Source organism: Apus apus, chromosome 4 (genome assembly GCF_020740795.1).
Source record: "Apus apus isolate bApuApu2 chromosome 4, bApuApu2.pri.cur, whole genome shotgun sequence".
Lineage (NCBI taxonomy): Eukaryota > Metazoa > Chordata > Aves > Apodiformes > Apodidae > Apus > Apus apus.
The window spans coordinates 77975095-77986590 of record NC_067285.1 but is presented as its reverse complement, the minus strand read 5'-3'; positions in this window follow the sequence as shown (position 1 = coordinate 77986590).

The window sequence follows — 11496 nt, the reverse complement described above, 5'->3', positions numbered from 1 at the left end:
TGAGAAATTAAGGATCCTGGTTGTATATACCCAGTTTCCAAAAAATATCCTGCATTGTGATACCAGGAGAAACTCACACCTGGCAATTTAAACTGTTCTCAACAGTTTAGATTGTTTTGAAGCAAAGAATGATGGAACCTTACAGGAAGGCTACACAAGTGAAAACACGGGATTTTTTGTAATGTAAGAAAACCATAAAAGTAAAATTTCAACAGTAAACTGAACAACACTGTAAAAAAAAAAATCTTTAGGTTCAGCAATAGCTTTAGTTATTAGGTATTTATTTTTAAGCTTCTTAACAGTAACACTATTTAAAAGTAGAAAAAAAATAAAGGAGATCCTGTTTGTTGTGGGATTTAGACTTGTTTTTATCCAAAACAACACTAAGCTTCAGGTTATTACCAGCAGAATACTAAGAATTGTAAGATGCTGTCATGCACTATAAACACTTGTTAATGGCCCGCCTCACTTCTTTTTCAAGTAAATTAACTATCCTATCTCTAGTCAACAGCAGCAGTTAAACCCTCTACTGAAGTGACAGCAATAATCCACTATTTTATTAAAAACAGCTCTTTATCTTACCCCTTTACTCCATCTGGAAAAACAATGTGAAATCTTAGTTTTTCTTAGATCTCACCTTTTAGAAAACTCTGAGCTTTGAAAAACCTCTGAAAGCATCTGAGTACCTAAAAAGGAGAATCTAAAGGAAACAAATCCAGCCCTTTGATGAGGTTGGAATAGCAAGTACGCTTATTAAAGTAAAGCAGAGGAAGAAGCCATAGGGAATATTATAGAAAAATAGTGAAATATTTTCCATTTAAGAAAAGGAAAGAAGTGGGTTCTGCTGGCTTGCTACAGGACAGGGATACAGAAGGTGGATCAAAAGGTTTCTGCTTATCTCTGAAACTGTTAAATACTTAATTGTTTTACAAGTAAAAACTAGCACAGGAAGTTAGAGCAGTTTTAAAGAAACACATGATACATTTCGATGCAGAGCATTTTAGGATCCTAAAGAAAGACAACAAAGTAGCCTAATGAAGAAAAATTTAACAGGTTGCATAAATTAAATTGGACAGATTATTTCTAGAAAATTATATTGTCACAAATGTGACTTGCCTATACATCAAAGAAGTGCTGAAGCCTCATGCAAGCAGAAGCAGTTTGGACCAGCTGTCCTTCATTATGGTTTTCTAGCTTAGCTGAGGGTTCGACCCTCAAGTCTTTGTTGACAGATGTTTGAGTAATACTTTATTTGGTTGCTTTTGCAAGAAAGGGCTGAACTTATTGCCTTTGCTGACAGGAATCTTAGCAGTTACTTGAATTTGCAGTGGTACCTGTTTCTCACAGGTCATCCAATGCAATTTTGGCTATGTAAGTAAGTAGCTTTGAATCTTCAGTTTTGTCAGAGAGACTTCCGAGTAGCTTTAAGGTCTCAGGCTGACAAGCTGTTAAAGCTTAGTACCAGACAGAGGGCCTCAGAAACCCAAAAAAAAAAAAAAAAAAAAAAAAAAAAAAAAAAAAAGAGGAAAAAAATGCATGAAGTCTTTCATACTAAACAGACACCATGGTGAAGTTAGCTCAAAGGCCAGTTTAGAGGAGTTTATATTTTCAATGGGAGTTTAAATGTAAAACCATTAGCACTAAGTTAAAGCTGTTACGAAGTACCAAGCAGTAAGTTGTGTTACACTACTGATAATACGAAATTAGGTTTCCTTTGGAGGGTGCACTCAGTTTAAAGTTGCAGTTTCTGCAACTATATGAAGTAGGCACATTCCTAAGAATCCCACAGATTTATCTAACTTGTTTTTTTGCACTTTTATGTGACAAAAATCTAATTTTCTTCTTATCATATAAACATTACATATGCAACACTCCCAAAGAACTCAAAAGGAGAAGCAGAAACCTTCTTCAGCATCTTCATTTTAAAGGGATATTTAGGTGATAATTTATATTTAATACTATGCTTCCAATATTCTCCACTAAGGATCACAGCACATACAGAGCTAACCTTCCAAAAATAACCCAATGTTTGACCTAAAAACGGGAAACAGGAAGTGAAAAGATACAACTGTTTTGTCTGGATAAATCAAGAGGTACAGGAAAAGAAAGACATGGATATCAGGATATACAAGGCTGTAATTTGGAAAAAGTTCTGAAAATAACAAGACATTCCTGAATTTCTGGAAATTTTTGTGTAAAAGACCACAAAAACTGAAGTAAACTTACAAAAAAACTGTTAGGACAAAGATTTAATGTATACTATCCTCTTTACAGATTTAGCTGAGCAGCTACCTCTAGAAAGCTGAAATATCAAATCCAAACATATTCACAAATGTTCTGAGAGAGGTGGGTTTTGTTGATAATATTCAGGTTGTTAAGATGATAAATACTGTAAAAATATTTATTGAAAATACTGCCTGAATGAAAAAAATTGCTGACAGAGTTCAACACTGAATAAAAAAAAAATAAATAAAAAAAATCAAACAAGATATATGACAACTCTAACTTTGCAGAGATGGGCTCTGGGTTACTTCTCCCTACCCAAGAGTGAGATAATGGATGTACAAATGGGTCTAAGAGGCAAAAGAGCCCCCTTTTAAAACCTCAGAGACATTACAATTTGCTATGAAGAATTCAGGTCTCAAACAGAAAATAGAAAATGGAAGATTAGAACATAATTTATACAGAATCCCAGACTAACACCTCTTCAAAGAACAATGGAAATACTCTGGCTAGTTTCCTGAAGGACTCCTTCTGTTCTGCAAGGATTGTTTTCATACTTGAAGTTTATTGTCTATGCATTTAATCTCAATTATTTCTCTCCGCTCAAGCGATTAATACAGATAGTCACAATTTTACTTGTATGCTCAACTACAGTCTCCCTGACATATTTCTCAGCATTACCTTTTCTAAACCACCACTTCTCTCATGGTTCATGTCTTGCAAGAGTCTGCAGAAAGCCCACAACAGTCTCCCTTTTCTGAAAAGTATCTTAAGCAATGTAGAATCTCTACCAATACAAAAGGGTGAGGTAACAAGAGCTGCACTTTTGCTATGGTACTTGACTGATTCTGTTTAATTATTCTATTTCTTGTAGATACACTGGAACACAAAACCCATCACAGTAGTAGCTGTCTCTTTCCAAAATGCAAGGCATAATAGAAAGTCTTGTCAAGCAAAATACTGACATATTCACCTGATACACTAATAAACACCATTAATGATTTCTTCCTTACTGAAGGACAGAAAAAACAGATCAGCTTAAGTGCAAGGTTATTCAAAGAAAATAAATGCAAGGCCTTAAACTTATAGATATGCTTGAAGTATATTAGATTAATATGTTTGGAAATGGTATTTCTGACACTTCTTAAGCTCTTGCTTTTGGATTCTCTTTCTTTCAAACAATCAGATTAAGTTCTGTTTATCCTAAAATAAGGCTAGTGTTAGCTTTTTCTATTTTCAACAATGGAAAATAGGAACAAAGGAAAATCAGCTTTCATACTGACAGCAGAAGCAATGAGCTCTTTCTCCTCTCTCCTTCCAGACATTAAATGCAAGAAATAGTTTCTGAAAGAGAAAAGCATTGCTTCAGTTTGTAAAGAAGGAAAACTGACTCAGTTATCAGGCCAAGTATAAGAAAAATAGAGGACATGAAAGGGGAATAAAACTCCTTTTATGCTACAAAAATAGTTCTAACTGAACTTACAATAAGGACTATGTGATATATCTGCTAATAAGGATACCAACAGAGATGGAATTAACTGGGTCTATCCATCATTATGTGCAATAGTGTATTCATCACTGACATCAAGAAAATCTTCCTTATTGAGTGAGCATACATGTATTTAGAGATGCAAGAAATGTAAACCAGCAATTTCTACAGAGATTTTATGAAAATATTCTTGGGTATTTTCTCTAAAAAGCCAGGAAAAAAAATCAAATTGCAGGGACTAATCTCCAACACAGGCTCAGTGTTACAACCAAGGGCCCATATGAATAATAAAAAGCAAAAATAAATTTCAATTTCTCTTAAAAAGAAAACTCCACAACTTTAAAATATTGTCTATATTGTAGATAGCTTTATAAACCTAAGTACTCAAGCTTTTTATAATAAGCTATATAAATCTATGTATTTATCTGAAGTTCATATTTCTAAGCTATTGAGAATTTTTATGCAGAAGAAGGGCCAATTTTCTCAGTTTATTTGGAAGTTCTTTAGCCCTTAATCTTTTCCCAAACACAAAAACCTTGCTTCAAACTCACACCATCGTTCCAGTATTCAAAGCTGTTATCTTCTCTATGACTTACAGAACTGCAGCTAACATTTTTCCTGATAAGACAATGTTGTCTACTGTTATCAAGAAAAAGCAGCAAATGTCAATCTTTTATGCAAAAAAAATATGGCATAAAGACTAAACTGTTTATGTTACAGTAGATATATCTGTCTACATTTGCCAATAAACTACATTGAAATAGAAAACATGTATCATAATTTATATGCTTTATTTAGATGAACATTCCTAAGGTTCTGCTTGCAGTGAGAGTCAAACTTTTTTATTTTGCATAATGACTAACACTAGAGCAACAAAACAAGAATGATCCTCTAGTAAGTTATCTGACCTAAAGTTCAGATTTAAAAGCATTATTTTTGCATGAATAGCAGACTTACTTTGCATGGAACAGAAAATTCCTTATATATTCCTTAAATCACTTCAAATGCAACTTCAATTTTTAACAAGAAAGCACTGAGCCTATATTGAAAAAGAAATCTTGAGTTCATGTAAATTCAAGCTTAGCAAAAACTCATTAGTTTTAAGGTGTTATGAAAAAAAATCAAAGATAAGCAAGGATTATTCCTTACTTGATTTTAACATTTCTGTTAAAAACTAGTATTAAACCAAACCATGTTTTGAACCTTTTTCTTCATAGTTTTTAAACTTATTTTCCCCTTTCGTTCCCCCAGGAAAATGCAAAAATACACATAATAGCAATCACTATGGGATAAGGGGGATATTACAACTGTATAATATGAACTACTAAGAACACCTTTTAACTTTAGATCCCACATTCAGTAAATGATGTATATGCTGCTGTCCAGGTTGTTAAAACTAGAGTTATCAAACTAGTCTGGTTATCAGCAAAAGCACAGTTAAAGCAACAGAGATTGGCATGGTCTGGCCAACAGCCTTCCTGGGTCTCGTAGCCTCTGTTGATCTCAACATTACAGCCCTGGTAACAAGTCAGGCTTTCAGCCACTTAATTTAATGATAACTTAAGTATGCTTACATAGGCTACAGTTACAATTTTATTTAATTGGACTAAAAGTGAAAAGATCAAAGATCACCTGAGCTAGCTTACTCTACTGAATACACCTGGGATTTAAGTGTCCACATTAAAGCTTGCTCATGTAGACAATAAAAACATACCAGTCATTCTCACACCCCTCCCTCTCAATTAAATATTTAAGCATAACAGAAATAAATACTGTTAGCATACCTCATGGGGCTCATCCTGTGAGAAAAATGAAGAAGACACTGCAAAGGAAGAAAGAGCTAAATGAGTAATCAAGACAATTTAACTGAGGTGGATTTCTTTAAAGCTAGCTATCTGCTAAAGTGTGCTGCTGAGGGTCAAGCACAGGTCTGAAAGGTCTACTACCTAAAGCCTGAAAACCCTATGACAGCTATGCAATTTAAAATAACCTGTCAAAGTAGTTGTCTCCTCATATTTACTAGTCTGTAATTTGTACAAGATTCAAGATTCTGACTGTCACATTCTGTCCACACATAGATTAAAGGTATATGAAATCATTTGCTGACACAATATGACTGTCTTAGTAGTGGGACAGTACACGTTAAATAACCTGTAGCGCTTTAAAAGTCTGCGAGAAAGAACAGAAAACAGACTTACACAGTATATAAGTTTGGAGTAGAATAACGTATACAATGAATGATATATGATAATGACACAACACACAACACATTTGCTGAGAAGCTGCAGTGGTGTAGCGTGACTATCTGGTAAGCCAGTTCAATCCTGCTGCTTTCCTTGGGGAACTCATGCCATTCCTGCATAGGTGCTCAGCTGTAATGCTTCCCTGAAGGGTCAAAACACTTATTTTAAAGATGAAACATGGAACTCTGGAACAGTTCTCTTGAGGTGAGAAGAGGCATGGGAGAGTAAATGAAAGCTTGCAGTCAACAGCAGAGAAAGGGCTAGGATCTTTAAGCAGTATGCATCTGTTACATTAGTTCAGCCAGACATCCATAAGCACTTTAATAAGGAATGCCTGGAACTTCAACATTTGCTGTATTTCAGAGGCTTGAAAATAATTCATTTTGTGTACTACTCACTATTTTAGCAGTGAGCTTCTTACTGTACCAGTGTTTGGTTTCCCTCAATAATCTATTTATTTCTCCTTTTTCACCCCATTACAAAATGAAATAATTTAGAAAGCATTGGAAAGTATTTAAAGAGTAATGAAAGTGATTGAATTTTAATAATTCACTGATCAAAGAAGAGAGTTTTGTGTGCGTTATAGAGCTAGGAACAATGATAGTATTTATTGTCACACTTACTACTACAATATTTTATTATTACACAGCCATGTAGTCATGCCTGCCATCTTAAGACAGGAAAAGAAAATCATAGACATTTATCAGAACACGCAACTCCAGCTGGCTAGTAACACCTAAAAAAAAACCCAAAAAAAACAACGCTTTATTTCTCATTGTACTAAAGGTGACAGTGATATCTGTGATACTAGGTTTGACCTCATATATATACTAAAACATTACAGCACTCAAAAATCACCACAGCAGACCTAAAGAAGGTTGGGAAGCACCTCTCTGAGGAGGTACTATAATAGGAGACAAAGTACCAAAGTATTCACTCACCTCATAAATCATAAAAGAGGCAAATTAACCTGTGCAGGCAAGCTTTTAACAAGAAAGTTCTCAGTAGTGATGGGATTTCTAGTCCTCAGAAAACTGAGGGTGATGTGCAATAAATAACATAACGCAAAAATATCATAGCCTGTTACTGCCACAGCGGACACCCACCCCAAGGTCACTTCTGCATACCTCCAACTGCTTACTCCTGTCTCCTCCCTCCACTGTTGCCTTGTCTTTGTGCCTTTGTGCCTAGCCAGTTTGGCTGAAATCTGCTTCTCTCACATCTGGTCTCTCCTGAGCTGAACTGACCCAGTTCACACTGTTTCATGTCCACAGCTTCCTGGAAGATCAACCAGTTCATTAAGAGAGACACACAGAGGGTCAGGGCAAAACCTCATGGGAAAGAAAAGGGCTGCCAGTTTTGGCTCATCTAAAATGAGGTGCCTCCAATAAGCTTCTGCACTGGTGGTTGGCTGGTTAGCTGAGATGTGCTTAAACAGGGCTCGAAAGCAAAAATCAGTTTCATACAGCAGATTAAGTAAATTTAAAAAACCTGAGATCTTTACCACTCCATCTGTGAGTCAGAGGGGACCCTGATCCTGAAGAGCTTGTTAGTATGGGTGTCAGCAAAGGAGGAAAAACATACCGATAAAGATTTTCTATTAACATTTGCACTGAAATGTTATCATAAATTCATATTAGCAATGAACATGACACCATCTTTTTTTTAAAGAAATAAAAACCTCATTCCACACACCCCCTCAAACCCTCAAGATGTCTCACCAATCATGCATGCACCTGGCACAAATTCTTCCTTCACCTTGTTGGCTAAAGCATGAGCTTTAAAAAAAGCGTGTTCTAAAGCATGAGTTTTTGATATTTTTAACAGAGTTAGAAGTGATCTGATAAAAACATGGAGAATTCAGAGGGGATTACCTACATTCTGGAAGTAGAACAAAAAAAAGGCTTTGAACAAAAAAAACAATTCAGATTCCAAGTCCAACCACCTCCCTCCAGAGGGATGCAGTCTTATTTTTTTCCCTCAAGCAAAAAACCCCGCTCATCCTAATTTTTACACCCCTGCTCACCACTCTCCCAGTTTTAGAGGGGTTCCTAGGTTACAACATTTACTCAATTTACGAGAAGGGTAAAAGTCTGAACCATGTCCTCTCTTTCTGCACATAACCTCTGAAGATTAAGTTGTAAACATAATTTTGCATTGGTTGTGACAAGAGCTATTCCATTGTATTATCAGTATGACCAGCATACCATGTTTTCCCCTACTCATTTGAGCTGTTTTAATTTCAAGCAGTTCTCAGTATACTTTTAATTAAATGCCTGCCCCCTTTGTACTTCATGTTGCTTGATTGTCAGACACGTTATATCACGAACCTAATTTTTTAAGCATTGTTTAAATGAAATGTCATGTTGACAGCTGCTTTGTGTTCATCCAGAGCATTTTTCCACCTTCCCTTTTAGTTCCATTTTCATCTCATCCAAAAGTATCTCCTGCTATGTGGGCATTATTTCAACACACAGGAAAGAATTCCATATTCTGGGCATACATTTTTCAAGGCCATAAACATCTCTACCAGGACTTCAGTTTGCTCTTTACTCAAGGCAGCTGCTCTCCTTAAGCAAAAAGTGATTTGTAGGTCATGATGATTTATCTGATTTGTTGCTAAAGTGAAACTGCACCTGTACAGCAAAGCTCACAAACCTTTCCAGAACATCTACAGATTGGAGCTTCTTGTAGTTTTAGATCAGTAGTAGCTAGTATGTATTTATATCAATCTTTTAAGCTGGGGACAAGATCATCAGAAAGCTCACTAAATCAAAAACCTGAAAGTATATCAAAGCCATACTTGTAAAAAAAAAAAACAAACTTTAACTCAAGGCCAAAGTTGTGACATCAATTATGAAACTACTAAAGACATTAATCTCTTTCAGTGCCCTTCCAGTCACCAAAACAATTGCTTTTTCTTCATGCTAAAATAACTTAACAATTGTATCCCTTCCCTCAACAGAGATAAGAGACTATTTTATACTGAAGACAATTTATGAATAGTGCATTAATGTGGCATTATGCAAGCCAAAGTCAGCTTCAAATTAAAAGTTTGAACAGTTTTTTGTATGACATTCAGTCACAAAAAAATACAGTAATAAATTGTTTGCTGGTACATCTTCATGAAAGAGGCTCTGTATAATACAGAGAACACAGAAATGTTCCAATAGCAATGTACAAAGAAAACAACCTACAGGAAACTTGAGTCACTGGTCTTCAATTGTTACATTGCACAGAAGGAATTTGATAAACTATTTGGGCTAGCAATCTCCCACCATATCAGCACCTATTTTTCTGTAGTTCACACAAAAACACAGCTACTTTATCTGAAATTATCACAGCTGTCAACTACTTTTATAACTACAAGAAGCTGGGGCTTAAGTTACTACTAATACGTAAGCTCAAGTAAGTTCATGAACTTACCCTTTATTTCCTTCCATAGGTTCCAATAGAATGGTTTCAATTAAGAGAACTCTTAAAACCAGACTATATTTTTTTTTTCATTAGCTTCTTTCCTAAGTAACTCTTAAAGTAGGCATAAACAATGAAACAAATCACATAATACTCTCAGGAGGAAAACAAGGGGAATAATTTACAGTTGGAGAAAACAGACAAAGAAGTTATAATACATGACTTATGCAACGGTGCATGAATAAAGATTCTACATAACTCAAGATCATAAGTCACTACAACAGGAAAGGTGTAGCACATTCAACTCCATCACCTATAAAACAAACAGACATGCTGCTAAAAATAACTGAAGAGTCTTCACGTATCTTAAAACACTCTTATACTGATAGCAAATAAATGCTTCAAATAACATTAGTTATATTACCTAGATTATCATCTTACAGTTAAACTAAACTTGAGAGGATGATTAATATTTTTTATAATACAGTGTGATCACCTACATGAAATATTCTTTTAACTGCCTTCTGAGTTCATACATGTTTATAACACTATATGAAAGATTTCCAAACACATTCCCTGCAGATTGGTTTTGCATTTGCCTGTTCATTTCATGGCCATTTTACACAGCAACAGGGGAAAAATTGATGTTATTCTTTTTAAACACAATTAAAATATGCCTCTAAATCCACAAAAATTGGCCAAGGGAAAAAAAATCAAAAGCACATATAATAAATAGAAACTGGACCCAATTCGAAAAACATCAATACCTTTTCATCACATTTTTCATGGTTTCTCAAACACACATCTGCCCCTTCATTCAGTCATTCCTGACATAACTTAAATAAACATGCAATAAGCAAGTTTTCACAAATACGTATGTTGGAACTTTGCATAAGAACTTCTTCACTCCTAGCTCACTACGGACTCAGAGAACAAATCCTTCAGTAGTAAAACACTAACGTGACCCATTCTCTCTCTTGCTGCCCAGCTACTTGTTGGCCACAGCATGCTGCTCCAGCTGAAAGTTCAGACACAGATGTTTGCATGCACTGTCATAAACCAGATCACAGAGATGATGTGGATGGAAAAAAAAAAACAACCAACCAAACCCGTGATATCTTCACAGTGCATTTTCAAAAGAGTATACTTAAATCACATTAGTTACAAAATACAGTTTATAGCATAATCAGACAGGAATGAGCATCAGTAGGAGGAAATCCCTTAAGCTGTCAAAAACTTCAGCTTTGTGAAACTATTCTTGGCATTCATGGAAAGCATTCAAGGCTCTCTAACTGCAGCGCTTGTAATCCCAGTTCATATTTCAACATACACTCAACGAAGTGCAGCAACACCAGGTAAAATGAAAGTAGACATACAAGTGTGAAAGGTTATTAAGACCCTGCAGTATGTTTTAGGAATATAATTTTGTCTTTGATTTAAATACCCTGAGGCATAATATTATTTGATATTGCTTATACTAAAAAATAGTAATTATAAACCTAACTCTGGCAAAATTGTATTTCTCCTGATTCTGAAGCCTATAAAAGTTACTTTGCTTTATGGCATATGAAGCTTCCTTTACAATAACTGGAAGGGTAAGGCGGAGGGGAAAACCAATACACACTGCTGTATTACAACTGTGCTCTACATCACTGCTTATTGTTGTTAACCTGTAATTAGGCCAGTTTTCTCCCAGATAGTAAAAAGCCACTCTTGCCAGGTATAGCTAAATTGAAGTTACAACATGCTACCAGCAGCTTATTAAAATTTATTAAAAATAAGTTATATACATACAGTATTTTTCACATTTAAACATTTCTTTAAAACTCTATAAGAAATACATCATTTTACGAGAAAAAAAAAAAAAGCACCAAAATTATTTTTTATATTAGAATTCAAACAAGGTGGCTCTACTTATCTCTGCTAGAGTGACAGGGAAAGAAAAACAAGTGACCTCCCTCCCTGGAGTCTAGATTTCAGCTCTACAAATTCCATAAGAGATTTTCTCCTTCTTAGAACTGATTTCAAGACAAGTTGTTTTCTGCATAATGCAAAAAATTGGAAAGAAGAAAAAAAAGTAAAACTTTAAAAACCATTTTCAGTACAGGTTTCTTCTGCACCATGTCT